Source organism: Ambystoma mexicanum, unplaced genomic scaffold (assembly GCF_040938575.1).
Source record: "Ambystoma mexicanum isolate Mex_15411 unplaced genomic scaffold, UKY_AmexF1_1 Mex_scaf34, whole genome shotgun sequence".
Taxonomy (NCBI): domain Eukaryota; kingdom Metazoa; phylum Chordata; class Amphibia; order Caudata; family Ambystomatidae; genus Ambystoma; species Ambystoma mexicanum.
The window spans coordinates 1,382,626-1,403,969 of record NW_027182449.1 but is presented as its reverse complement, the minus strand read 5'-3'; the positions used below and the strand labels follow the sequence as shown (position 1 = coordinate 1,403,969).

Here is a 21,344-nt window from a genome sequence, read left to right as displayed (position 1 = left end):
TCTCCTGCTGCTGCTGCTGCTGCTCCAAGTTAGTTTGGCGACAACGTGTCCGCCTCTGACGGGGCTCTGCATTGGAGCGAGGGCTGCTGTCTGCCCCTGTGCCTTTTTCACGCGCCGTGTTTGTTAAAATTAAAAGCGGAATGGAGGAAAAATGTAGTTCAAGACGGAGAAGACGAACTCCGCCTATCGGGCACAGAGTAGCAAAATGCCTACAGCACCTGGTATTCCCAGGCGGTCTCCCATCCAAGTACTAACCAGGCCCGACCCTGCTTAGCTTCCGAGATCGGACGAGATCGGGCGCATTCAGGGTGGTATGGCCGTAGGCGAAGAGTGCGCCGATTCCGAGCCTCTTGTGCTGTGTCGGCTCCTCCGACGTCCACTGCCCTCTTGCAAGGCTGAACGCTGTCCTCTGCAGTGTGCTTCTGCCCTTCTTTTTGCCTCAAGCTCAGGAGCCACAGCTGCCAGCTTGGAAAAGCAACGAGCAGCTCCATGCACCCACTTTTGAAATACCCACTTGCCTACTCATGTTTGCAAAGAAAGTGTCTGTAAATTCAGGCCAAGCCACACTTGCACTCACTCACCCAAGCATCTGTTCCTTACAAAACTTTAAAAAAAAACTCGGAAAGAAAGATGGAAATAAACACACACACAATTTTCCTGCTGGGGGCTCCTCGACGCTTTGGAAGGCAGAGGGTGATGTTGGTTGAGGCCCTTACCATATCGGGCTGGTGACCTACAAGTCCAGGAAAGAAGCAGGCCCAGTAACAGCAGCTGAGGCCCCCAGCCCAGCCCAGCCCAGGCAGGCATCAGCTTAAGGCTGACTCTCTACCCCACTGCTGCCCCAAGTTGGTTTGGCAAAAGTTTGCAAAGAAGCTGCCCGTGAATTTACCTCAAGCCACACTAGCACTCACCCAGGCGTCAGTTCCTTACAAAAATAGAAAGCACCTCTAAAAAAAGAAGAAATAAACACACACACAATTTTCCTGCTGCGGTCTCCTCGACTCTTTGGAAGGCAGAGGGCGATGTTGGTTGAGGCCTTACCTTCTCAGGCTGGCGGCCTACAAGTCCAGGAAAGAAGCAGGCCCAGTAACAGCAACTGAGGCCCCCAGCCCAGCCACGCCTAGGCAGGCATCAGCGGAAGGCTGACTCTCTACCCCAGTGCTGCCCCAAGTTGTTTTGGCAAAAGTTTGCAAAGAAGCTGCCCGTAAATTTACCTCAAGCCACACTAGCACTCACCCAGGCGTCGGTTCCTTACAAAAATAGAAAGCATCTCTAAAAAAGAAGAAATAAACACACACACAATTTTCCTGCTGGGGACTCCTCGACTCTTTGGAAGGCAGAGGGCGATGTTGGTTGAGGCCCTTACTTTCTCCGGCTGGTGGCCTACAAGTCCAGGAAAGAAGCAGGCCCAGTAACAGCAGCTGAGGCCCCCAGCCCAGCCACGCCTAGGCAGGCATCAGCAGAAGGCTGACTCTCTACCCCACTGCTGCCCCAAGTTGGTTTGGCAAAAGTTTGCAAAGAAGATGCCTGTAAATTTAACTCACGCCACACTAGCACTCACCCAGGCGTCAGTTCCTTACAAAAATAGAAAGCACCTCTAAAAAAAGAAGAAATAAACACACACACAATTTTCCTGCTGCGGTCTCCTCGACTCTTTGGAAGGCAGAGGGCGATGTTGGTTGAGGCCTTACCTTCTCAGGCTGGCGGCCTACAAGTCCAGGAAAGAAGCAGGCCCAGTAACAGCAACTGAGGCCCCCAGCCCAGCCACGCCTAGGCAGGCATCAGCGGAAGGCTGACTCTCTACCCCAGTGCTGCCCCAAGTTGGTTTGGCAAAAGTTTGCAAAGAAGCTGCCCGTAAATTTACCTCAAGCCACACTAGCACTCACCCAGGCGTCGGTTCCTTACAAAAATAGAAAGCATCTCTAAAAAAAGAAGAAATACACACACACAATTTTCCTGCTGGGGACACCTCGACTCTTTGGAAGGCAGAGGGCGATGTTGGTTGAGGCCCTTACCTTCTCGGGCTGGTGGCCTACAAGTCCAGGAAAGAAGCAGGCCCAGTAACAGCAGCTGAGGCCCCCAGACCAGCCCAGCCCAGGCAGGCATCAGCAGAAGGCTGACTCTCTACCCCACTGCTGCTCCAAGTTGGTTTGGCAAAAGTTTGCAAAGAAGATGCCTGTAAATTTAGCTCACGCCACACTAGCACTCACCCAGGCGTCGTTTCCTTACAAAAATAGAAAGCATCTCTAAAAAAGAAGAAATAAACACACACACAATTTTCCTGCTGGGGACTCCTCGACTCTTTGGAAGGCAGAGGGCGATGTTGGTTGAGGCCCTTACTTTCTCCGGCTGGTGGCCTACAAGTCCAGGAAAGAAGCAGGCCCAGTAACAGCAGCTGAGGCCCCCAGCCCAGCCACGCCTAGGCAGGCATCAGCAGAAGGCTGACTCTCTACCCCACTGCTGCCCCAAGTTGGTTTGGCAAAAGTTTGCAAAGAAGCTGCCCGTGAATTTACCTCAAGCCACACTAGCACTCACCCAGGCGTCAGTTCCTTACAAAAATAGAAAGAATCTCTAAAAAAGAAGAAATAAACACACACACAATTTTCCTGCTTCTATCCCCTCGACTCCTTGGAAGGCGGAGGGCAACCTTCGCCGCTGGTGGCCTTCACATGCAGGAAAGAAGCACACCCAGGAACAGCAGCTGAGGCTCCCAGCCCAGGCAGGCTTCAGCTGAAGGCCGACTTGGGAAGCACTGAGGCCAGACCCTGGGCTCCTGGGTCCCTCGGTTGAAGGCTCGAGGCCAGACCCCTTGGCTCCTGTGTCCCTTGGCTGAAGGCTCGACCAGTGCTCGACCAGGCTCGATCAGGCGAGATATTAGGTAGCATGGGGCCCAGCTGGGACTTCTAGGAAGCTTAGGGTGACGGCCGCTTCTGCCCCATCATCCAGAGGCCTGGCTATGGAGAGGCATGATGTGGCCTCCCTCCCTTCCTGCCTCTTGTAGGCACTTCTCCCCCGTGAGCACTTCCCGCTCCAGGTGTCCCCTTGTCTCCCAGGGTGCACTCTTCCTCTAGAGCCCACATATGCAGATGAGGCCCATCCACTTGCCTCCCCTAGCTGTAGGGGGCCTTGCGCGTCCACTGGAGAGAAAACGGGGAGACGCTGGAGGTGCTTTGCCAGGGACACGAGTGGCCCTTTCTGGCTGCATCCACCCACCCGAGGCGGCAAGCTGCTGCCCTGGCTTCAGTCTCCTGCTGCTGCTGCTGCTGCTCCAAGTTAGTTTGGCGACAACGTGTCCGCCTCTGACGGGGCTCTGCATTGGAGCGAGGGCTGCTGTCTGCCCCTGTGCCTTTTTCACGCGCCGTGTTTGTTAAAATTAAAAGCGGAATGGAGGAAAAATGTAGTTCAAGACGGAGAAGACGAACTCCGCCTATCGGGCACAGAGTAGCAAAATGCCTACAGCACCTGGTATTCCCAGGCGGTCTCCCATCCAAGTACTAACCAGGCCCGACCCTGCTTAGCTTCCGAGATCGGACGAGATCGGGCGCATTCAGGGTGGTATGGCCGTAGGCGAAGAGTGCGCCGATTCCGAGCCTCTTGTGCTGTGTCGGCTCCTCCGACGTCCACTGCCCTCTTGCAAGGCTGAACGCTGTCCTCTGCAGTGTGCTTCTGCCCTTCTTTTTGCCTCAAGCTCAGGAGCCACAGCTGCCAGCTTGGAAAAGCAACGAGCAGCTCCATGCACCCACTTTTGAAATACCCACTTGCCTACTCATGTTTGCAAAGAAAGTGTCTGTAAATTCAGGCCAAGCCACACTTGCACTCACTCACCCAAGCATCTGTTCCTTACAAAACTTTAAAAAAAAACTCGGAAAGAAAGATGGAAATAAACACACACACAATTTTCCTGCTGGGGGCTCCTCGACGCTTTGGAAGGCAGAGGGTGATGTTGGTTGAGGCCCTTACCATATCGGGCTGGTGACCTACAAGTCCAGGAAAGAAGCAGGCCCAGTAACAGCAGCTGAGGCCCCCAGCCCAGCCCAGCCCAGGCAGGCATCAGCTTAAGGCTGACTCTCTACCCCACTGCTGCCCCAAGTTGGTTTGGCAAAAGTTTGCAAAGAAGCTGCCCGTGAATTTACCTCAAGCCACACTAGCACTCACCCAGGCGTCAGTTCCTTACAAAAATAGAAAGCACCTCTAAAAAAAGAAGAAATAAACACACACACAATTTTCCTGCTGCGGTCTCCTCGACTCTTTGGAAGGCAGAGGGCGATGTTGGTTGAGGCCTTACCTTCTCAGGCTGGCGGCCTACAAGTCCAGGAAAGAAGCAGGCCCAGTAACAGCAACTGAGGCCCCCAGCCCAGCCACGCCTAGGCAGGCATCAGCGGAAGGCTGACTCTCTACCCCAGTGCTGCCCCAAGTTGTTTTGGCAAAAGTTTGCAAAGAAGCTGCCCGTAAATTTACCTCAAGCCACACTAGCACTCACCCAGGCGTCGGTTCCTTACAAAAATAGAAAGCATCTCTAAAAAAGAAGAAATAAACACACACACAATTTTCCTGCTGGGGACTCCTCGACTCTTTGGAAGGCAGAGGGCGATGTTGGTTGAGGCCCTTACTTTCTCCGGCTGGTGGCCTACAAGTCCAGGAAAGAAGCAGGCCCAGTAACAGCAGCTGAGGCCCCCAGCCCAGCCACGCCTAGGCAGGCATCAGCAGAAGGCTGACTCTCTACCCCACTGCTGCCCCAAGTTGGTTTGGCAAAAGTTTGCAAAGAAGATGCCTGTAAATTTAACTCACGCCACACTAGCACTCACCCAGGCGTCAGTTCCTTACAAAAATAGAAAGCACCTCTAAAAAAAGAAGAAATAAACACACACACAATTTTCCTGCTGCGGTCTCCTCGACTCTTTGGAAGGCAGAGGGCGATGTTGGTTGAGGCCTTACCTTCTCAGGCTGGCGGCCTACAAGTCCAGGAAAGAAGCAGGCCCAGTAACAGCAACTGAGGCCCCCAGCCCAGCCACGCCTAGGCAGGCATCAGCGGAAGGCTGACTCTCTACCCCAGTGCTGCCCCAAGTTGGTTTGGCAAAAGTTTGCAAAGAAGCTGCCCGTAAATTTACCTCAAGCCACACTAGCACTCACCCAGGCGTCGGTTCCTTACAAAAATAGAAAGCATCTCTAAAAAAAGAAGAAATACACACACACAATTTTCCTGCTGGGGACACCTCGACTCTTTGGAAGGCAGAGGGCGATGTTGGTTGAGGCCCTTACCTTCTCGGGCTGGTGGCCTACAAGTCCAGGAAAGAAGCAGGCCCAGTAACAGCAGCTGAGGCCCCCAGACCAGCCCAGCCCAGGCAGGCATCAGCAGAAGGCTGACTCTCTACCCCACTGCTGCTCCAAGTTGGTTTGGCAAAAGTTTGCAAAGAAGATGCCTGTAAATTTAGCTCACGCCACACTAGCACTCACCCAGGCGTCGTTTCCTTACAAAAATAGAAAGCATCTCTAAAAAAGAAGAAATAAACACACACACAATTTTCCTGCTGGGGACTCCTCGACTCTTTGGAAGGCAGAGGGCGATGTTGGTTGAGGCCCTTACTTTCTCCGGCTGGTGGCCTACAAGTCCAGGAAAGAAGCAGGCCCAGTAACAGCAGCTGAGGCCCCCAGCCCAGCCACGCCTAGGCAGGCATCAGCAGAAGGCTGACTCTCTACCCCACTGCTGCCCCAAGTTGGTTTGGCAAAAGTTTGCAAAGAAGCTGCCCGTGAATTTACCTCAAGCCACACTAGCACTCACCCAGGCGTCAGTTCCTTACAAAAATAGAAAGAATCTCTAAAAAAGAAGAAATAAACACACACACAATTTTCCTGCTTCTATCCCCTCGACTCCTTGGAAGGCGGAGGGCAACCTTCGCCGCTGGTGGCCTTCACATGCAGGAAAGAAGCACACCCAGGAACAGCAGCTGAGGCTCCCAGCCCAGGCAGGCTTCAGCTGAAGGCCGACTTGGGAAGCACTGAGGCCAGACCCTGGGCTCCTGGGTCCCTCGGTTGAAGGCTCGAGGCCAGACCCCTTGGCTCCTGTGTCCCTTGGCTGAAGGCTCGACCAGTGCTCGACCAGGCTCGATCAGGCGAGATATTAGGTAGCATGGGGCCCAGCTGGGACTTCTAGGAAGCTTAGGGTGACGGCCGCTTCTGCCCCATCATCCAGAGGCCTGGCTATGGAGAGGCATGATGTGGCCTCCCTCCCTTCCTGCCTCTTGTAGGCACTTCTCCCCCGTGAGCACTTCCCGCTCCAGGTGTCCCCTTGTCTCCCAGGGTGCACTCTTCCTCTAGAGCCCACATATGCAGATGAGGCCCATCCACTTGCCTCCCCTAGCTGTAGGGGGCCTTGCGCGTCCACTGGAGAGAAAACGGGGAGACGCTGGAGGTGCTTTGCCAGGGACACGAGTGGCCCTTTCTGGCTGCATCCACCCACCCGAGGCGGCAAGCTGCTGCCCTGGCTTCAGTCTCCTGCTGCTGCTGCTGCTGCTCCAAGTTAGTTTGGCGACAACGTGTCCGCCTCTGACGGGGCTCTGCATTGGAGCGAGGGCTGCTGTCTGCCCCTGTGCCTTTTTCACGCGCCGTGTTTGTTAAAATTAAAAGCGGAATGGAGGAAAAATGTAGTTCAAGACGGAGAAGACGAACTCCGCCTATCGGGCACAGAGTAGCAAAATGCCTACAGCACCTGGTATTCCCAGGCGGTCTCCCATCCAAGTACTAACCAGGCCCGACCCTGCTTAGCTTCCGAGATCGGACGAGATCGGGCGCATTCAGGGTGGTATGGCCGTAGGCGAAGAGTGCGCCGATTCCGAGCCTCTTGTGCTGTGTCGGCTCCTCCGACGTCCACTGCCCTCTTGCAAGGCTGAACGCTGTCCTCTGCAGTGTGCTTCTGCCCTTCTTTTTGCCTCAAGCTCAGGAGCCACAGCTGCCAGCTTGGAAAAGCAACGAGCAGCTCCATGCACCCACTTTTGAAATACCCACTTGCCTACTCATGTTTGCAAAGAAAGTGTCTGTAAATTCAGGCCAAGCCACACTTGCACTCACTCACCCAAGCATCCGTTCCTTACAAAACTTTAAAAAAAAACTCGGAAAGAAAGATGGAAATAAACACACACACAATTTTCCTGCTGGGGGCTCCTCGACGCTTTGGAAGGCAGAGGGTGATGTTGGTTGAGGCCCTTACCATATCGGGCTGGTGACCTACAAGTCCAGGAAAGAAGCAGGCCCAGTAACAGCAGCTGAGGCCCCCAGCCCAGCCCAGCCCAGGCAGGCATCAGCTTAAGGCTGACTCTCTACCCCACTGCTGCCCCAAGTTGGTTTGGCAAAAGTTTGCAAAGAAGCTGCCCGTGAATTTACCTCAAGCCACACTAGCACTCACCCAGGCGTCAGTTCCTTACAAAAATAGAAAGCACCTCTAAAAAAAGAAGAAATAAACACACACACAATTTTCCTGCTGCGGTCTCCTCGACTCTTTGGAAGGCAGAGGGCGATGTTGGTTGAGGCCTTACCTTCTCAGGCTGGCGGCCTACAAGTCCAGGAAAGAAGCAGGCCCAGTAACAGCAACTGAGGCCCCCAGCCCAGCCACGCCTAGGCAGGCATCAGCGGAAGGCTGACTCTCTACCCCAGTGCTGCCCCAAGTTGTTTTGGCAAAAGTTTGCAAAGAAGCTGCCCGTAAATTTACCTCAAGCCACACTAGCACTCACCCAGGCGTCGGTTCCTTACAAAAATAGAAAGCATCTCTAAAAAAGAAGAAATAAACACACACACAATTTTCCTGCTGGGGACTCCTCGACTCTTTGGAAGGCAGAGGGCGATGTTGGTTGAGGCCCTTACTTTCTCCGGCTGGTGGCCTACAAGTCCAGGAAAGAAGCAGGCCCAGTAACAGCAGCTGAGGCCCCCAGCCCAGCCACGCCTAGGCAGGCATCAGCAGAAGGCTGACTCTCTACCCCACTGCTGCCCCAAGTTGGTTTGGCAAAAGTTTGCAAAGAAGATGCCTGTAAATTTAACTCACGCCACACTAGCACTCACCCAGGCGTCAGTTCCTTACAAAAATAGAAAGCACCTCTAAAAAAAGAAGAAATAAACACACACACAATTTTCCTGCTGCGGTCTCCTCGACTCTTTGGAAGGCAGAGGGCGATGTTGGTTGAGGCCTTACCTTCTCAGGCTGGCGGCCTACAAGTCCAGGAAAGAAGCAGGCCCAGTAACAGCAACTGAGGCCCCCAGCCCAGCCACGCCTAGGCAGGCATCAGCGGAAGGCTGACTCTCTACCCCAGTGCTGCCCCAAGTTGGTTTGGCAAAAGTTTGCAAAGAAGCTGCCCGTGAATTTACCTCAAGCCACACTAGCACTCACCCAGGCGTCAGTTCCTTACAAAAATAGAAAGCACCTCTAAAAAAAGAAGAAATAAACACACACACAATTTTCCTGCTGCGGTCTCCTCGACTCTTTGGAAGGCAGAGGGCGATGTTGGTTGAGGCCTTACCTTCTCAGGCTGGCGGCCTACAAGTCCAGGAAAGAAGCAGGCCCAGTAACAGCAACTGAGGCCCCCAGCCCAGCCACGCCTAGGCAGGCATCAGCGGAAGGCTGACTCTCTACCCCAGTGCTGCCCCAAGTTGGTTTGGCAAAAGTTTGCAAAGAAGCTGCCCGTAAATTTACCTCAAGCCACACTAGCACTCACCCAGGCGTCGGTTCCTTACAAAAATAGAAAGCATCTCTAAAAAAAGAAGAAATACACACACACAATTTTCCTGCTGGGGACACCTCGACTCTTTGGAAGGCAGAGGGCGATGTTGGTTGAGGCCCTTACCTTCTCGGGCTGGTGGCCTACAAGTCCAGGAAAGAAGCAGGCCCAGTAACAGCAGCTGAGGCCCCCAGACCAGCCCAGCCCAGGCAGGCATCAGCAGAAGGCTGACTCTCTACCCCACTGCTGCTCCAAGTTGGTTTGGCAAAAGTTTGCAAAGAAGATGCCTGTAAATTTAGCTCACGCCACACTAGCACTCACCCAGGCGTCGTTTCCTTACAAAAATAGAAAGCATCTCTAAAAAAGAAGAAATAAACACACACACAATTTTCCTGCTGGGGACTCCTCGACTCTTTGGAAGGCAGAGGGCGATGTTGGTTGAGGCCCTTACTTTCTCCGGCTGGTGGCCTACAAGTCCAGGAAAGAAGCAGGCCCAGTAACAGCAGCTGAGGCCCCCAGCCCAGCCACGCCTAGGCAGGCATCAGCAGAAGGCTGACTCTCTACCCCACTGCTGCCCCAAGTTGGTTTGGCAAAAGTTTGCAAAGAAGCTGCCCGTGAATTTACCTCAAGCCACACTAGCACTCACCCAGGCGTCAGTTCCTTACAAAAATAGAAAGAATCTCTAAAAAAGAAGAAATAAACACACACACAATTTTCCTGCTTCTATCCCCTCGACTCCTTGGAAGGCGGAGGGCAACCTTCGCCGCTGGTGGCCTTCACATGCAGGAAAGAAGCACACCCAGGAACAGCAGCTGAGGCTCCCAGCCCAGGCAGGCTTCAGCTGAAGGCCGACTTGGGAAGCACTGAGGCCAGACCCTGGGCTCCTGGGTCCCTCGGTTGAAGGCTCGAGGCCAGACCCCTTGGCTCCTGTGTCCCTTGGCTGAAGGCTCGACCAGTGCTCGACCAGGCTCGATCAGGCGAGATATTAGGTAGCATGGGGCCCAGCTGGGACTTCTAGGAAGCTTAGGGTGACGGCCGCTTCTGCCCCATCATCCAGAGGCCTGGCTATGGAGAGGCATGATGTGGCCTCCCTCCCTTCCTGCCTCTTGTAGGCACTTCTCCCCCGTGAGCACTTCCCGCTCCAGGTGTCCCCTTGTCTCCCAGGGTGCACTCTTCCTCTAGAGCCCACATATGCAGATGAGGCCCATCCACTTGCCTCCCCTAGCTGTAGGGGGCCTTGCGCGTCCACTGGAGAGAAAACGGGGAGACGCTGGAGGTGCTTTGCCAGGGACACGAGTGGCCCTTTCTGGCTGCATCCACCCACCCGAGGCGGCAAGCTGCTGCCCTGGCTTCAGTCTCCTGCTGCTGCTGCTGCTGCTCCAAGTTAGTTTGGCGACAACGTGTCCGCCTCTGACGGGGCTCTGCATTGGAGCGAGGGCTGCTGTCTGCCCCTGTGCCTTTTTCACGCGCCGTGTTTGTTAAAATTAAAAGCGGAATGGAGGAAAAATGTAGTTCAAGACGGAGAAGACGAACTCCGCCTATCGGGCACAGAGTAGCAAAATGCCTACAGCACCTGGTATTCCCAGGCGGTCTCCCATCCAAGTACTAACCAGGCCCGACCCTGCTTAGCTTCCGAGATCGGACGAGATCGGGCGCATTCAGGGTGGTATGGCCGTAGGCGAAGAGTGCGCCGATTCCGAGCCTCTTGTGCTGTGTCGGCTCCTCCGACGTCCACTGCCCTCTTGCAAGGCTGAACGCTGTCCTCTGCAGTGTGCTTCTGCCCTTCTTTTTGCCTCAAGCTCAGGAGCCACAGCTGCCAGCTTGGAAAAGCAACGAGCAGCTCCATGCACCCACTTTTGAAATACCCACTTGCCTACTCATGTTTGCAAAGAAAGTGTCTGTAAATTCAGGCCAAGCCACACTTGCACTCACTCACCCAAGCATCTGTTCCTTACAAAACTTTAAAAAAAAACTCGGAAAGAAAGATGGAAATAAACACACACACAATTTTCCTGCTGGGGGCTCCTCGACGCTTTGGAAGGCAGAGGGTGATGTTGGTTGAGGCCCTTACCATATCGGGCTGGTGACCTACAAGTCCAGGAAAGAAGCAGGCCCAGTAACAGCAGCTGAGGCCCCCAGCCCAGCCCAGCCCAGGCAGGCATCAGCTTAAGGCTGACTCTCTACCCCACTGCTGCCCCAAGTTGGTTTGGCAAAAGTTTGCAAAGAAGCTGCCCGTGAATTTACCTCAAGCCACACTAGCACTCACCCAGGCGTCAGTTCCTTACAAAAATAGAAAGCACCTCTAAAAAAAGAAGAAATAAACACACACACAATTTTCCTGCTGCGGTCTCCTCGACTCTTTGGAAGGCAGAGGGCGATGTTGGTTGAGGCCTTACCTTCTCAGGCTGGCGGCCTACAAGTCCAGGAAAGAAGCAGGCCCAGTAACAGCAACTGAGGCCCCCAGCCCAGCCACGCCTAGGCAGGCATCAGCGGAAGGCTGACTCTCTACCCCAGTGCTGCCCCAAGTTGTTTTGGCAAAAGTTTGCAAAGAAGCTGCCCGTAAATTTACCTCAAGCCACACTAGCACTCACCCAGGCGTCGGTTCCTTACAAAAATAGAAAGCATCTCTAAAAAAGAAGAAATAAACACACACACAATTTTCCTGCTGGGGACTCCTCGACTCTTTGGAAGGCAGAGGGCGATGTTGGTTGAGGCCCTTACTTTCTCCGGCTGGTGGCCTACAAGTCCAGGAAAGAAGCAGGCCCAGTAACAGCAGCTGAGGCCCCCAGCCCAGCCACGCCTAGGCAGGCATCAGCAGAAGGCTGACTCTCTACCCCACTGCTGCCCCAAGTTGGTTTGGCAAAAGTTTGCAAAGAAGATGCCTGTAAATTTAACTCACGCCACACTAGCACTCACCCAGGCGTCAGTTCCTTACAAAAATAGAAAGCACCTCTAAAAAAAGAAGAAATAAACACACACACAATTTTCCTGCTGCGGTCTCCTCGACTCTTTGGAAGGCAGAGGGCGATGTTGGTTGAGGCCTTACCTTCTCAGGCTGGCGGCCTACAAGTCCAGGAAAGAAGCAGGCCCAGTAACAGCAACTGAGGCCCCCAGCCCAGCCACGCCTAGGCAGGCATCAGCGGAAGGCTGACTCTCTACCCCAGTGCTGCCCCAAGTTGGTTTGGCAAAAGTTTGCAAAGAAGCTGCCCGTAAATTTACCTCAAGCCACACTAGCACTCACCCAGGCGTCGGTTCCTTACAAAAATAGAAAGCATCTCTAAAAAAAGAAGAAATACACACACACAATTTTCCTGCTGGGGACACCTCGACTCTTTGGAAGGCAGAGGGCGATGTTGGTTGAGGCCCTTACCTTCTCGGGCTGGTGGCCTACAAGTCCAGGAAAGAAGCAGGCCCAGTAACAGCAGCTGAGGCCCCCAGACCAGCCCAGCCCAGGCAGGCATCAGCAGAAGGCTGACTCTCTACCCCACTGCTGCTCCAAGTTGGTTTGGCAAAAGTTTGCAAAGAAGATGCCTGTAAATTTAGCTCACGCCACACTAGCACTCACCCAGGCGTCGTTTCCTTACAAAAATAGAAAGCATCTCTAAAAAAGAAGAAATAAACACACACACAATTTTCCTGCTGGGGACTCCTCGACTCTTTGGAAGGCAGAGGGCGATGTTGGTTGAGGCCCTTACTTTCTCCGGCTGGTGGCCTACAAGTCCAGGAAAGAAGCAGGCCCAGTAACAGCAGCTGAGGCCCCCAGCCCAGCCACGCCTAGGCAGGCATCAGCAGAAGGCTGACTCTCTACCCCACTGCTGCCCCAAGTTGGTTTGGCAAAAGTTTGCAAAGAAGCTGCCCGTGAATTTACCTCAAGCCACACTAGCACTCACCCAGGCGTCAGTTCCTTACAAAAATAGAAAGAATCTCTAAAAAAGAAGAAATAAACACACACACAATTTTCCTGCTTCTATCCCCTCGACTCCTTGGAAGGCGGAGGGCAACCTTCGCCGCTGGTGGCCTTCACATGCAGGAAAGAAGCACACCCAGGAACAGCAGCTGAGGCTCCCAGCCCAGGCAGGCTTCAGCTGAAGGCCGACTTGGGAAGCACTGAGGCCAGACCCTGGGCTCCTGGGTCCCTCGGTTGAAGGCTCGAGGCCAGACCCCTTGGCTCCTGTGTCCCTTGGCTGAAGGCTCGACCAGTGCTCGACCAGGCTCGATCAGGCGAGATATTAGGTAGCATGGGGCCCAGCTGGGACTTCTAGGAAGCTTAGGGTGACGGCCGCTTCTGCCCCATCATCCAGAGGCCTGGCTATGGAGAGGCATGATGTGGCCTCCCTCCCTTCCTGCCTCTTGTAGGCACTTCTCCCCCGTGAGCACTTCCCGCTCCAGGTGTCCCCTTGTCTCCCAGGGTGCACTCTTCCTCTAGAGCCCACATATGCAGATGAGGCCCATCCACTTGCCTCCCCTAGCTGTAGGGGGCCTTGCGCGTCCACTGGAGAGAAAACGGGGAGACGCTGGAGGTGCTTTGCCAGGGACACGAGTGGCCCTTTCTGGCTGCATCCACCCACCCGAGGCGGCAAGCTGCTGCCCTGGCTTCAGTCTCCTGCTGCTGCTGCTGCTGCTCCAAGTTAGTTTGGCGACAACGTGTCCGCCTCTGACGGGGCTCTGCATTGGAGCGAGGGCTGCTGTCTGCCCCTGTGCCTTTTTCACGCGCCGTGTTTGTTAAAATTAAAAGCGGAATGGAGGAAAAATGTAGTTCAAGACGGAGAAGACGAACTCCGCCTATCGGGCACAGAGTAGCAAAATGCCTACAGCACCTGGTATTCCCAGGCGGTCTCCCATCCAAGTACTAACCAGGCCCGACCCTGCTTAGCTTCCGAGATCGGACGAGATCGGGCGCATTCAGGGTGGTATGGCCGTAGGCGAAGAGTGCGCCGATTCCGAGCCTCTTGTGCTGTGTCGGCTCCTCCGACGTCCACTGCCCTCTTGCAAGGCTGAACGCTGTCCTCTGCAGTGTGCTTCTGCCCTTCTTTTTGCCTCAAGCTCAGGAGCCACAGCTGCCAGCTTGGAAAAGCAACGAGCAGCTCCATGCACCCACTTTTGAAATACCCACTTGCCTACTCATGTTTGCAAAGAAAGTGTCTGTAAATTCAGGCCAAGCCACACTTGCACTCACTCACCCAAGCATCCGTTCCTTACAAAACTTTAAAAAAAAACTCGGAAAGAAAGATGGAAATAAACACACACACAATTTTCCTGCTGGGGGCTCCTCGACGCTTTGGAAGGCAGAGGGTGATGTTGGTTGAGGCCCTTACCATATCGGGCTGGTGACCTACAAGTCCAGGAAAGAAGCAGGCCCAGTAACAGCAGCTGAGGCCCCCAGCCCAGCCCAGCCCAGGCAGGCATCAGCTTAAGGCTGACTCTCTACCCCACTGCTGCCCCAAGTTGGTTTGGCAAAAGTTTGCAAAGAAGCTGCCCGTGAATTTACCTCAAGCCACACTAGCACTCACCCAGGCGTCAGTTCCTTACAAAAATAGAAAGCACCTCTAAAAAAAGAAGAAATAAACACACACACAATTTTCCTGCTGCGGTCTCCTCGACTCTTTGGAAGGCAGAGGGCGATGTTGGTTGAGGCCTTACCTTCTCAGGCTGGCGGCCTACAAGTCCAGGAAAGAAGCAGGCCCAGTAACAGCAACTGAGGCCCCCAGCCCAGCCACGCCTAGGCAGGCATCAGCGGAAGGCTGACTCTCTACCCCAGTGCTGCCCCAAGTTGTTTTGGCAAAAGTTTGCAAAGAAGCTGCCCGTAAATTTACCTCAAGCCACACTAGCACTCACCCAGGCGTCGGTTCCTTACAAAAATAGAAAGCATCTCTAAAAAAGAAGAAATAAACACACACACAATTTTCCTGCTGGGGACTCCTCGACTCTTTGGAAGGCAGAGGGCGATGTTGGTTGAGGCCCTTACTTTCTCCGGCTGGTGGCCTACAAGTCCAGGAAAGAAGCAGGCCCAGTAACAGCAGCTGAGGCCCCCAGCCCAGCCACGCCTAGGCAGGCATCAGCAGAAGGCTGACTCTCTACCCCACTGCTGCCCCAAGTTGGTTTGGCAAAAGTTTGCAAAGAAGATGCCTGTAAATTTAACTCACGCCACACTAGCACTCACCCAGGCGTCAGTTCCTTACAAAAATAGAAAGCACCTCTAAAAAAAGAAGAAATAAACACACACACAATTTTCCTGCTGCGGTCTCCTCGACTCTTTGGAAGGCAGAGGGCGATGTTGGTTGAGGCCTTACCTTCTCAGGCTGGCGGCCTACAAGTCCAGGAAAGAAGCAGGCCCAGTAACAGCAACTGAGGCCCCCAGCCCAGCCACGCCTAGGCAGGCATCAGCGGAAGGCTGACTCTCTACCCCAGTGCTGCCCCAAGTTGGTTTGGCAAAAGTTTGCAAAGAAGCTGCCCGTGAATTTACCTCAAGCCACACTAGCACTCACCCAGGCGTCAGTTCCTTACAAAAATAGAAAGCACCTCTAAAAAAAGAAGAAATAAACACACACACAATTTTCCTGCTGCGGTCTCCTCGACTCTTTGGAAGGCAGAGGGCGATGTTGGTTGAGGCCTTACCTTCTCAGGCTGGCGGCCTACAAGTCCAGGAAAGAAGCAGGCCCAGTAACAGCAACTGAGGCCCCCAGCCCAGCCACGCCTAGGCAGGCATCAGCGGAAGGCTGACTCTCTACCCCAGTGCTGCCCCAAGTTGGTTTGGCAAAAGTTTGCAAAGAAGCTGCCCGTAAATTTACCTCAAGCCACACTAGCACTCACCCAGGCGTCGGTTCCTTACAAAAATAGAAAGCATCTCTAAAAAAAGAAGAAATACACACACACAATTTTCCTGCTGGGGACACCTCGACTCTTTGGAAGGCAGAGGGCGATGTTGGTTGAGGCCCTTACCTTCTCGGGCTGGTGGCCTACAAGTCCAGGAAAGAAGCAGGCCCAGTAACAGCAGCTGAGGCCCCCAGACCAGCCCAGCCCAGGCAGGCATCAGCAGAAGGCTGACTCTCTACCCCACTGCTGCTCCAAGTTGGTTTGGCAAAAGTTTGCAAAGAAGATGCCTGTAAATTTAGCTCACGCCACACTAGCACTCACCCAGGCGTCGTTTCCTTACAAAAATAGAAAGCATCTCTAAAAAAGAAGAAATAAACACACACACAATTTTCCTGCTGGGGACTCCTCGACTCTTTGGAAGGCAGAGGGCGATGTTGGTTGAGGCCCTTACTTTCTCCGGCTGGTGGCCTACAAGTCCAGGAAAGAAGCAGGCCCAGTAACAGCAGCTGAGGCCCCCAGCCCAGCCACGCCTAGGCAGGCATCAGCAGAAGGCTGACTCTCTACCCCACTGCTGCCCCAAGTTGGTTTGGCAAAAGTTTGCAAAGAAGCTGCCCGTGAATTTACCTCAAGCCAAACTAGCACTCACCCAGGCGTCAGTTCCTTACAAAAATAGAAAGAATCTCTAAAAAAGAAGAAATAAACACACACACAATTTTCCTGCTTCTATCCCCTCGACTCCTTGGAAGGCGGAGGGCAACCTTCGCCGCTGGTGGCCTTCACATGCAGGAAAGAAGCACACCCAGGAACAGCAGCTGAGGCTCCCAGCCCAGGCAGGCTTCAGCTGAAGGCCGACTTGGGAAGCACTGAGGCCAGACCCTGGGCTCCTGGGTCCCTCGGTTGAAGGCTCGAGGCCAGACCCCTTGGCTCCTGTGTCCCTTGGCTGAAGGCTCGACCAGTGCTCGACCAGGCTCGATCAGGCGAGATATTAGGTAGCATGGGGCCCAGCTGGGACTTCTAGGAAGCTTAGGGTGACGGCCGCTTCTGCCCCATCATCCAGAGGCCTGGCTATGGAGAGGCATGATGTGGCCTCCCTCCCTTCCTGCCTCTTGTAGGCACTTCTCCCCCGTGAGCACTTCCCGCTCCAGGTGTCCCCTTGTCTCCCAGGGTGCACTCTTCCTCTAGAGCCCACATATGCAGATGAGGCCCATCCACTTGCCTCCCCTAGCTGTAGGGGGCCTTGCGCGTCCACTGGAGAGAAAACGGGGAGACGCTGGAGGTGCTTTGCCAGGGACACGAGTGGCCCTTTCTGGCTGCATCCACCCACCCGAGGCGGCAAGCTGCTGCCCTGGCTTCAGTCTCCTGCTGCTGCTGCTGCTGCTCCAAGTTAGTTTGGCGACAACGTGTCCGCCTCTGACGGGGCTCTGCATTGGAGCGAGGGCTGCTGTCTGCCCCTGTGCCTTTTTCACGCGCCGTGTTTGTTAAAATTAAAAGCGGAATGGAGGAAAAATGTAGTTCAAGACGGAGAAGACGAACTCCGCCTATCGGGCACAGAGTAGCAAAATGCCTACAGCACCTGGTATTCCCAGGCGGTCTCCCATCCAAGTACTAACCAGGCCCGACCCTGCTTAGCTTCCGAGATCGGACGAGATCGGGCGCATTCAGGGTGGTATGGCCGTAGGCGAAGAGTGCGCCGATTCCGAGCCTCTTGTGCTGTGTCGGCTCCTCCGACGTCCACTGCCCTCTTGCAAGGCTGAACGCTGTCCTCTGCAGTGTGCTTCTGCCCTTCTTTTTGCCTCAAGCTCAGGAGCCACAGCTGCCAGCTTGGAAAAGCAACGAGCAGCTCCATGCACCCACTTTTGAAATACCCACTTGCCTACTCATGTTTGCAAAGAAAGTGTCTGTAAATTCAGGCCAAGCCACACTTGCACTCACTCACCCAAGCATCTGTTCCTTACAAAACTTTAAAAAAAAACTCGGAAAGAAAGATGGAAATAAACACACACACAATTTTCCTGCTGGGGGCTCCTCGACGCTTTGGAAGGCAGAGGGTGATGTTGGTTGAGGCCCTTACCATATCGGGCTGGTGACCTACAAGTCCAGGAAAGAAGCAGGCCCAGTAACAGCAGCTGAGGCCCCCAGCCCAGCCCAGCCCAGGCAGGCATCAGCTTAAGGCTGACTCTCTACCCCACTGCTGCCCCAAGTTGGTTTGGCAAAAGTTTGCAAAGAAGCTGCCCGTGAATTTACCTCAAGCCACACTAGCACTCACCCAGGCGTCAGTTCCTTACAAAAATAGAAAGCACCTCTAAAAAAAGAAGAAATAAACACACACACAATTTTCCTGCTGCGGTCTCCTCGACTCTTTGGAAGGCAGAGGGCGATGTTGGTTGAGGCCTTACCTTCTCAGGCTGGCGGCCTACAAGTCCAGGAAAGAAGCAGGCCCAGTAACAGCAACTGAGGCCCCCAGCCCAGCCACGCCTAGGCAGGCATCAGCGGAAGGCTGACTCTCTACCCCAGTGCTGCCCCAAGTTGTTTTGGCAAAAGTTTGCAAAGAAGCTGCCCGTAAATTTACCTCAAGCCACACTAGCACTCACCCAGGCGTCGGTTCCTTACAAAAATAGAAAGCATCTCTAAAAAAGAAGAAATAAACACACACACAATTTTCCTGCTGGGGACTCCTCGACTCTTTGGAAGGCAGAGGGCGATGTTGGTTGAGGCCCTTACTTTCTCCGGCTGGTGGCCTACAAGTCCAGGAAAGAAGCAGGCCCAGTAACAGCAGCTGAGGCCCCCAGCCCAGCCACGCCTAGGCAGGCATCAGCAGAAGGCTGACTCTCTACCCCACTGCTGCCCCAAGTTGGTTTGGCAAAAGTTTGCAAAGAAGATGCCTGTAAATTTAACTCACGCCACACTAGCACTCACCCAGGCGTCAGTTCCTTACAAAAATAGAAAGCACCTCTAAAAAAAGAAGAAATAAACACACACACAATTTTCCTGCTGCGGTCTCCTCGACTCTTTGGAAGGCAGAGGGCGATGTTGGTTGAGGCCTTACCTTCTCAGGCTGGCGGCCTACAAGTCCAGGAAAGAAGCAGGCCCAGTAACAGCAACTGAGGCCCCCAGCCCAGCCACGCCTAGGCAGGCATCAGCGGAAGGCTGACTCTCTACCCCAGTGCTGCCCCAAGTTGGTTTGGCAAAAGTTTGCAAAGAAGCTGCCCGTAAATTTACCTCAAGCCACACTAGCACTCACCCAGGCGTCGGTTCCTTACAAAAATAGAAAGCATCTCTAAAAAAAGAAGAAATACACACACACAATTTTCCTGCTGGGGACACCTCGACTCTTTGGAAGGCAGAGGGCGATGTTGGTTGAGGCCCTTACCTTCTCGGGCTGGTGGCCTACAAGTCCAGGAAAGAAGCAGGCCCAGTAACAGCAGCTGAGGCCCCCAGACCAGCCCAGCCCAGGCAGGCATCAGCAGAAGGCTGACTCTCTACCCCACTGCTGCTCCAAGTTGGTTTGGCAAAAGTTTGCAAAGAAGATGCCTGTAAATTTAGCTCACGCCACACTAGCACTCACCCAGGCGTCGTTTCCTTACAAAAATAGAAAGCATCTCTAAAAAAGAAGAAATAAACACACACACAATTTTCCTGCTGGGGACTCCTCGACTCTTTGGAAGGCAGAGGGCGATGTTGGTTGAGGCCCTTACTTTCTCCGGCTGGTGGCCTACAAGTCCAGGAAAGAAGCAGGCCCAGTAACAGCAGCTGAGGCCCCCAGCCCAGCCACGCCTAGGCAGGCATCAGCAGAAGGCTGACTCTCTACCCCACTGCTGCCCCAAGTTGGTTTGGCAAAAGTTTGCAAAGAAGCTGCCCGTGAATTTACCTCAAGCCACACTAGCACTCACCCAGGCGTCAGTTCCTTACAAAAATAGAAAGAATCTCTAAAAAAGAAGAAATAAACACACACACAATTTTCCTGCTTCTATCCCCTCGACTCCTTGGAAGGCGGAGGGCAACCTTCGCCGCTGGTGGCCTTCACATGCAGGAAAGAAGCACACCCAGGAACAGCAGCTGAGGCTCCCAGCCCAGGCAGGCTTCAGCTGAAGGCCGACTTGGGAAGCACTGAGGCCAGACCCTGGGCTCCTGGGTCCCTCGGTTGAAGGCTCGAGGCCAGACCCCTTGGCTCCTGTGTCCCTTGGCTGAAGGCTCGACCAGTGCTCGACCAGGCTCGATCAGGCGAGATATTAGGTAGCATGGGGCCCAGCTGGGACTTCTAGGAAGCTTAGGGTGACGGCCGCTTCTGCCCCATCATCCAGAGGCCTGGCTATGGAGAGGCATGATGTGGCCTCCCTCCCTTCCTGCCTCTTGTAGGCACTTCTCCCCCGTGAGCACTTCCCGCTCCAGGTGTCCCCTTGTCTCCCAGGGTGCACTCTTCCTCTAGAGCCCACATATGCAGATGAGGCCCATCCACTTGCCTCCCCTAGCTGTAGGGGGCCTTGCGCGTCCACTGGAGAGAAAACGGGGAGACGCTGGAGGTGCTTTGCCAGGGACACGAGTGGCCCTTTCTGGCTGCATCCACCCACCCGAGGCGGCAAGCTGCTGCCCTGGCTTCAGTCTCCTGCTGCTGCTGCTGCTGCTCCAAGTTAGTTTGGCGACAACGTGTCCGCCTCTGACGGGGCTCTGCATTGGAGCGAGGGCTGCTGTCTGCCCCTGTGCCTTTTTCACGCGCCGTGTTTGTTAAAATTAAAAGCGGAATGGAGGAAAAATGTAGTTCAAGACGGAGAAGACGAACTCCGCCTATCGGGCACAGAGTAGCAAAATGCCTACAGCACCTGGTATTCCCAGGCGGTCTCCCATCCAAGTACTAACCAGGCCCGACCCTGCTTAGCTTCCGAGATCGGACGAGATCGGGCGCATTCAGGGTGGTATGGCCGTAGGCGAAGAGTGCGCCGATTCCGAGCCTCTTGTGCTGTGTCGGCTCCTCCGACGTCCACTGCCCTCTTGCAAGGCTGAACGCTGTCCTCTGCAGTGTGCTTCTGCCCTTCTTTTTGCCTCAAGCTCAGGAGCCACAGCTGCCAGCTTGGAAAAGCAACGAGCAGCTCCATGCACCCACTTTTGAAATACCCACTTGCCTACTCATGTTTGCAAAGAAAGTGTCTGTAAATTCAGGCCAAGCCACACTTGCACTCACTCACCCAAGCATCCGTTCCTTACAAAACTTTAAAAAAAAACTCGGAAAGAAAGATGGAAATAAACACACACACAATTTTCCTGCTGGGGGCTCCTCGACGCTTTGGAAGGCAGAGGGTGATGTTGGTTGAGGCCCTTACCATATCGGGCTGGTGACCTACAAGTCCAGGAAAGAAGCAGGCCCAGTAACAGCAGCTGAGGCCCCCAGCCCAGCCCAGCCCAGGCAGGCATCAGCTTAAGGCTGACTCTCTACCCCACTGCTGCCCCAAGTTGGTTTGGCAAAAGTTTGCAAAGAAGCTGCCCGTGAATTTACCTCAAGCCACACTAGCACTCACCCAGGCGTCAGTTCCTTACAAAAATAGAAAGCACCTCTAAAAAAAGAAGAAATAAACACACACACAATTTTCCTGCTGCGGTCTCCTCGACTCTTTGGAAGGCAGAGGGCGATGTTGGTTGAGGCCTTACCTTCTCAGGCTGGCGGCCTACAAGTCCAGGAAAGAAGCAGGCCCAGTAACAGCAACTGAGGCCCCCAGCCCAGCCACGCCTAGGCAGGCATCAGCGGAAGGCTGACTCTCTACCCCAGTGCTGCCCCAAGTTGTTTTGGCAAAAGTTTGCAAAGAAGCTGCCCGTAAATTTACCTCAAGCCACACTAGC

At 54.1% G+C, this 21,344-nt stretch overlaps 7 non-coding genes across 7 annotated transcripts; all 7 read right to left on the bottom strand.

Moving 5' to 3' along the window:
* Positions 1-206: 206 nt before the first annotated feature.
* Positions 207-325, bottom strand: LOC138558827 (5S ribosomal RNA). Its single transcript, XR_011298946.1, has one exon. It is a non-coding gene; the product is annotated as a 5S ribosomal RNA (ribosomal RNA).
* Positions 326-3,450: 3,125 nt separating this feature from the next.
* On the bottom strand, positions 3,451-3,569 carry LOC138558826 (5S ribosomal RNA). The gene has a single exon (XR_011298945.1). It is a non-coding gene; the product is annotated as a 5S ribosomal RNA (ribosomal RNA).
* A 3,125-nt stretch (positions 3,570-6,694) lies between these two features.
* Positions 6,695-6,813, bottom strand: LOC138558824 (5S ribosomal RNA). Its single transcript, XR_011298943.1, has one exon. It is a non-coding gene; the product is annotated as a 5S ribosomal RNA (ribosomal RNA).
* Positions 6,814-10,263: 3,450 nt separating this feature from the next.
* Positions 10,264-10,382, bottom strand: LOC138558823 (5S ribosomal RNA). The gene has a single exon (XR_011298942.1). It is a non-coding gene; the product is annotated as a 5S ribosomal RNA (ribosomal RNA).
* A 3,125-nt stretch (positions 10,383-13,507) lies between these two features.
* On the bottom strand, positions 13,508-13,626 carry LOC138558822 (5S ribosomal RNA). The gene has a single exon (XR_011298941.1). It is a non-coding gene; the product is annotated as a 5S ribosomal RNA (ribosomal RNA).
* A 3,450-nt stretch (positions 13,627-17,076) lies between these two features.
* On the bottom strand, positions 17,077-17,195 carry LOC138558821 (5S ribosomal RNA). Its single transcript, XR_011298940.1, has one exon. It is a non-coding gene; the product is annotated as a 5S ribosomal RNA (ribosomal RNA).
* A 3,125-nt stretch (positions 17,196-20,320) lies between these two features.
* LOC138558820 (5S ribosomal RNA) lies at positions 20,321-20,439 on the bottom strand. Its single transcript, XR_011298939.1, has one exon. It is a non-coding gene; the product is annotated as a 5S ribosomal RNA (ribosomal RNA).
* Between the last annotated feature and the right edge of the window lie 905 nt (positions 20,440-21,344).